General features: G+C 36.1%; 1 pseudogene; it reads left to right on the top strand.

The window, feature by feature from the left end:
• LOC108751519 overlaps nucleotides 1–7765 on the top strand; it is a 53868-nt pseudogene that overhangs the window by 24414 nt on the left and 21689 nt on the right.

Below are 7765 nucleotides of genomic sequence, written 5' to 3'. Positions count from 1 at the left end.
CCCTTTCACTTCTCCATGTACCTACCGCGTTCTGCAAATCACATTAGCAGACGGGTAACATGTTTTCCTGTTTTGCAACCGTCAACGCTATACGACGCTTTGTAACAAATATACAAACTTGTATGCTCACATCCTCGTGGTTTTTCGTCGCTCAGAATTTTGGCTGCATTCGACCGCGAACGCACCGTTTTTCTTACATACAACGGCGTCACTCGTTTGCTCCCTCTCTCTCATATGCTTTGATAGCCCCGAAGAATTCGGAACGACACGTGCTAGATTGTATCTGCTTGCGTAACCATCGCATCACTCTACTTGACTTGGTGACTATTTCATGCGTGAAAGTCGTGGTAGCGCATGTTAGTCACATAATAATGTTGAATATGAAATGAGCACAATAAGCCTGACAGAGACGAGAGAACTCCTTTTTTTATATGTAGAGTGATTCGTGTAAGCAACTTGGACTGTGAGTGGCAAGATAAAACACTCGTACAGTTAGTCAGTTGAAGACCTTGGAACAGGCAATCTTAGGCCAGGTGTTGCAATCGGTATAATTTTGATGAACTCATGTTTCAGAGATATACACACTTACACAAGTTTATCTTATGTTTATTCACGAGAATGAAAATATTCCAGGTAGATTTGTTGTATTCACGACTTTCAGAATTACACTCATTGAAGTGATTATCTCTTTCAAATCAGTGAACCGACTTAAATGACCAAAACCAGTAAAAACAGACTTTGTTTATTCGTAATACTTCAGTTTTGTTTGGTACAATATCGGAATTTTACAATATAATATCAAACAAAATTACTTTTTTCTAAACTGAAATCGCTAGCTTACTTCTCACGAAAATATTTAGCTATAAGTCAATGTGAAGTTTAACTAATCTATAAAGTCACATTTTTTTCAAACGCACATTTATGCATATTATTTATTTTTAATCTGCATTAGTAGTAGTGTAAAAAAGTACGTATTCATTTCTGTATGATAAAAAAAATGCGGTAAAATTGCATCGTTATCGCTTATGAATAGCCGGATATCGACAAAAGATAATGATCTCTAATTAGCTAAATTTGAAGATAATAAGCAAGACATGCACGTTAATCGGTTCTTGTTGTAATTTCCGATACTTTCAACGCATAAGCATTCGCCTACGCTTCAGCCATAACGGAATAATCGCTGACTAGCACGTTTCGAAATTCACGTTCGTGACCTTTACCGAGAAGCTTGTTTCGTGTATATTAGAATTGTTTTACTCGAATTTACTTTTATTCACTTCCTATACATTTCTCTGTTACGAGAAATATTCACCTTATGCTATGTATCTTGAAACACGGAAAATCTTGCACGAGGTCATTTACGCATGAGTGCTCATGGAAATATTTTCAACGTCTTGCGTCGTCTAAATTGCATATTCACAGTTTGCACGCACAAAGTCGAAATATTGTTAAACAAAAATCAAGGTTACTTCGATTAATTTACTTTCACAAATATGACGCTTCAATTTGCTGTTGCTGTATCATTTTCAATGCTTTAACTTAGGATTTTCTCTTCTCTATAGTTCTCTATAGTTCTCTAACTCTATTATAATCCAGTGTGTACCCATTGTTTTGCTGAAGTGTCTAAAAATTTAGTTAAATACAGATTTGAAAATAATTTTGTTGGATCATCAAAATTAATAATGTAATACACTCAGATCAGTTGTTAAAATTTTTTACAGTCGTGCTTGAGATTTCCACGTTATTTTTTTAATGATAACAAAATTATTTTTAGATCTGTATATCTAGCTAAATTTTTAATACTTCTGCAAAATTGTTCATATATATATATATATATATATATATATAATACATACACACAAAGAAATAACTTTTCTAAAGTTGCAACATACAATAAGAAACTTCTGCGTAATATCATTTCGACTCGCAAAATACACTATCAAAATGCTCATAAATTACGTATGAAAAGTGCTGCAATTACGCGTTGTACTTCTTACTAGCACCCATGTCACTGCGTTATCTCTCTTAATTTCTCAAGATGTCTAACAAATGATTGCGTATTAATATGCTCAGAGGAGACCTTGCAGGTCTCCATTCACTGAGTACTGGATTCGATTCGCACGGCCGTGTGTGGCCACCACCGGAAACCTCTTTTTCTCATGCAAACGACCAATTAGCCGTACGTGCCTTCGCGATTGAATCACGATTATTCGCGAGGACTCTCGCCGAGGATGACGACGACGGCAACGACAACAACGAAGATGACGACGAAGATATAGCGACGACAACGATGACAACGATGACTTATACTCGAGCGAACGTACATTTCGCTGCACGTATAACGTATACACGTTATATGCGCTGAATGATGCAATTGTGCAATCGGCGGTGTCGAGCGGCGCACGTAGCATCCGGTGAGTAATCTTAGATACTACGCATAGTCACGCGGCGCAACCACAGTGGTTGAGAGGGAAATACAGGGAAAAGGATTACGATATTTTCTCCTCAATAAGCTGGTCACCCAGCTCACATAACTCGATTCGCGTTCTACATTGTACATCAAGTTTGCCTCTTTGAACGAACGAATGAACGGCACGCTATTTTCCGCATCTTGCACTTTTCTTTGCGTCTTTGTTCTTCCAAAGTCCTTTGACCCTTTGCGTTTTGTTGGACAATCAGACGGATCGTGCAATTCTTTCAAGCAGAATTTCGCTGCAGTAAGGACGACATCGGGGTGACGATACACATCATCATTATCGACATCTATATACCGGCAATTTGCCGGGTAAATTATTATTCCGGCGTGAATGTTAATGTCGTATTGATGTGGATCGCGTTATATCGCGTGAGATCTTTGCGCAAAATTCCATTGACACAAAAATTCCGAATGCAACCCGAGGTTGCAACGCAGCGCACGCACGTGTAGCTGATAATTTGTGGTTCGCCTGCAGCAACGCAGCGGTCTTACCGTGCCTTCCCCCCAGACTCTTTCAAAGATGATACTACGCGTGGACGCAATCCTTGCGCAACTCGTTACCTGCCCTCGTTTATTCAGCGATTACTTCAGATCGCAAAAAAAAAAAACGCACTGGTGTTAATTTAAAAACAAGAATATCGCCATTAAGCAATCTCACGTACGGTTATAATTATTAACGACGATCCACACCGATATTCTCGCTTCATTTGCGCGATAAATAATAATAGTGAGGATTCGCAGGCTCGGATTTACGAAGAAATTTTTAGATGAAACCTTCCTCTTCCCCTCCCCGAATCGTGCTGACTCAGCGCAACGACGGAGAGCTACGACGTGAAAAGAAATCGCTTTTATGCATCGCGCAAATACGTACGCAGTAGTTCCGAGTGACCGGTTACGCCGCCAGTCACGTAGTTCGATTATAGAAAATCACAGCTGGTATAATATTCACGCGCACACGTGGACTACGATAGCGTTTATAAACGCGAATTAACCGCTTCGTATTTTTACAGCCAGCAACGATATCATCCCGTTACGAGCGCGATTTAATGTATTTCAAGCGTATTACTTACTTGCGTGTTAATATCTCGCCGTAGGCTATACGCGTATACATCGAGATGAATTACAACTCGTAATTATTGTACAGATACATACGCGCATATATACTTGCAATAGGATATACCTTATAATTGTAAGTATTGCAGGTGAATGAAATCCATGATAAAAATGATTCTGTCTTTGAGGATATTTTCCTCGATGCTTCATAAAAGATATTTTTTTCGTGACAAATCTGTTATTAAAATTTAGATCCTCTTATTTTTTTAGTCGTCTTATAATCAACAACATTGATTGCATATTTTTATAAGTGAGTCACACTGTAATAGATATAACATGTCTATACACACACACACATATATATATATATATATGTATAGCTGCGTTGCTCGCGGTGTTTGATCCGAAAGACAATTGCGGCAGCATAACATTGAAATTCCTAATACGCGCATAGCTGACTCGCGTACACCGCATACCTAGCGTCGACGAATAGCAACAAAAGTATTGAGTAAAACGAGATTGCACGCGAGCACGCCGACGCGAATATTTCAAGCGTTCGTGACATAGCATGCCGATATATCCGAATGGCGAATGCAAATCTCAACGATATTTAGACGTATTTTTTAAGTGCCTTCTTATTGACATAATTGTTTATCGCCGTGTACTCCGCGTGTTTATTAATTTGGCAAATAATCTAATAGGATTCCCGTAATTAATGTTTGAATGAATATTGTTAATGCACACTGGTACGAATCTCTCTTCGCAAAATATCATTCATTACATCGTACATATAATAGCCACCAGAGAGAATTGCGCGACCGCGAGAGATAACGGTGCAACCATAGTATTTCTGCGTGAGTTGGAAGAAACTTTTAGTGGTGAGCTTAATCTCAGTTCGTACGTGTCAACTGTCGCACGATAAGACACGAAAGCTTACGATAGACGACCGTACGATTGTTTAGAGATTGGTACGTGCGCACGAGGTTGCAGTTGCATGCAGCATGTACACGGGACCGCACATGTCACGAGTTATATGCAAACTGACACACTTTTTTTGTCAAGCCTAACAGTCAGCACTGCCACGAGTGCCTCTTGTCAGGCCAAAGACATCCATTTACAGATATCCATTGCGTATTTTGCAACAGAAATTATATTTCATGAATATATTCAATAGGGATACATACAGAGGAAATATATATGCGCTCATTTCAGTAATATTTTATCCGGTTATTCGTATTCATCAATATATAGATATATATACATAATATATTTACTATACCTTTAAAGTATTTTTATCTGTACTTTAGTAGTTTTATTACATATACATGATTATATTTATTATGCTAATCTTATTAACTTTATATACAATTTAGCTAAAAAAATTAAATGACTTCGTTTCTCGACAAAATTAAAAGGATATATCTTTGTATATAAATAAAAGAATCTTTCTATTTAAATATTAATCGCAGAAATCTCGAATTTAAAAATTAAATCAAGATATACATATCACATATATATCGGGCAAATGAAAATCAGGCGCAATTAGTAGGTTGCATTTAAATCTGTTATTAATCATATAATGAATTATAACTTCAATCGTTTTGGTGCATTTTTAGTCATCTTTAATGATTATAAAATATAAAACTGTATCTTAACAATATCTTTAATTTCGTGATCTCCAAGTGTAAGTAAAAAACCATAAAGGATTGAATACATTGTTCACTAGTTTCAAAATTGATTAACGTGATTTACGTTTAAAAATGAAATTCACTAGCAGTCGAGAAGTGTAAAATGGAATGTAACAATTTAGTTATAACAACTGGCAATGGACAATAACGTTAAAGGACTTAGAAAACATCAAAAGACAATCAACTACACAAATGAAAACGTAAACTGATGATGTTGCCTGTGCGGAAGTTGAAGTCACAGTCCTCTTTTTATTTATTTCAATTTTCTTATGCAATTGCGACGCAACACGCGTCTTAGGAGACGATATGCAAGGATGCAAAAAGAGGTTGAAGCTGTTACGCAGCGATTGTGTGTACATGCACACAATTGCCGTAACGATAACGACGCTCTCATAGCGATACGCAGGCGGTTATCATTAAGACCACCGGTCTTAAAGAACAGAAAATATTTTCTTGTCGTACGAGAGAGATGTTGTTTGCAATTGTGATTACATGCCTGTTTCGTCGCATTGAAAAAAATTCATGCTTATGTAATTGTCGACGAAAAATAATCACGGGCGTGTGTCACACAAATGTGATCGTGTTTGCAATTCAGGGACAGACGACAGTTGATTGTACTGTCGTTAAAGAATGCAGAATGAGATATGACTAGGATAAAATTTTAAACGGTTGGAAAATTGTGTGAGTTAATTACACAGATGAAAATTATCTCTTTAATTGCTGAAGTCACATATTCATTTGCGAGCAAGGAAAGGATAATTCAAGATAATTATATGAAAGTGTATACGAAAAATATAAAGATGTAACAATCTTTGAAAGCTAGTCAGGTTTTGTTTTTACGCGTGTGCACGTGCATAAGCTGATAATTTCGTAGCCACTTTCATGGTAGAAAATATATGCACGTTAAAACCCACGTTACACTTTAAATATAATATCGCTTTGAGCGGTGAGAGATTCGTTATGTAACAAACACGTGTTGTAGTAAAGCTGATTCATACTTTATAGGCATTTGCTGAATGACCTACTAGTAGTGTGCGTGCTAAAAATAACCTGGCGTATATCTTAATCATGCGACATATACTGATGGCAAATTTACTTGCTTTTTTTTACTATATAATGACGTCGTCAGATTTGCAATTTATATCGTCGCAATATCTTAAAAATCACTCCTAAAAACTGGTATTGTGTAATTTCAGCGATCTGTGTGATTGCCTAATTTTAAAATCTTTACGAAACGTGTGTTTTGTCAATATTGGAAGTAAACCAAATGTTGCTGAAAGGTTCGGAAGATTTCAATTACACGGTGCGTAGAACATACAATTTTCGGTAATCTCGTTTTATTGATAGTACCTCATACACAGTTTTTCTTCATGATACCTTACACGTTCTCACATTCTCAGAAATAATCTGGATGAATGGATACTAGTTCCGAGATTAAATGAATGTCTTTATATAACGCGTCCCGAGTCATTCTGTTGATAAAAATACTGTTGTAATGGCCATTACGATGATGATTCATAACTCGCACAATATCGTACGATCGACATTGATATTTCCGGTGTGAGTGAGATGAGTCAATCTTACTAGTCGGTTTGCAAAAGAGATCGGTAAAACGTTAACATTTTTAATGATTAAACGTCACGTTCACGTTACATGATTGCTGCATGATTCACATGATCCAACATAATTGCATATTTCAAAATAATTCCCATTTTAGAGCTATAAATGTTATAATTGAAATTAGCGTGGTAAATGAATAGCATGTGATTGTTTGCATGGATGCATGTTATTAACTACTAACATGTAATCAACAACGCTTCAAAATTCATTATTCTGAGATGTAATTAGTAAAATTATATATATTATCGTAACAGTTCAATATCGCATAAGAATGCCTAATAAACTAATGAATTTATTATTATTTTTTATTTTATTTGCGAATTTTTGTATTTATACAAGATATATCTTTATTGTACCATACTGTACTATTCTGTAAGAAAAAAGATGATCTACTTTAATACACTTATGCATCAAAGGTCTCATAATCTTGCAGGAAGCAAACTAAATCATTCCACGATACATTGTTGAAAAATATAAAACATATTTAATTGCTATGTAAAAAAAAATGTAATCGCCTTCTCTCACGTTCTCATTTTGACCAAGGATAGATCTGTTTAGCGGAAACAAGCGTGCGATGAAAATTCTTATGCGATAGACCGTAAAGATAATACGCGAGACAAGCTTATAAGTTATATAACGATATGTACGATTAAAATTATTTAAACCAGAATATATTTGAATGAATTAGAAAAGTTTACGTAAATAGAATAAATCGTTGAAAACAGCTTCAATACAGGTAACTTTGTGTAAAATATATAAAAGTTCTCTCCATCATCCTCAGTAGCAACATCCGCATTGAAAATGCCAATTTCGCAAATTGTCTCGTGTCGTGTCTGACATACATAAACGACCGTAGCAGGCTATCAAGCGCGATATGTTTCCATCTGGTCTCATTGGATTTGTCGCGCGTACCGATGCGTCCCTGGTG

This window comes from Trachymyrmex septentrionalis, unplaced genomic scaffold, assembly GCF_001594115.1.
Source record: "Trachymyrmex septentrionalis isolate Tsep2-gDNA-1 unplaced genomic scaffold, Tsep1.0 scaffold49, whole genome shotgun sequence".
NCBI classification, from domain to species: Eukaryota; Metazoa; Arthropoda; class Insecta; order Hymenoptera; family Formicidae; genus Trachymyrmex; species Trachymyrmex septentrionalis.
Note: the sequence above shows the minus strand (reverse complement) of the source record. Positions and strands in the feature narration are given on the sequence as shown.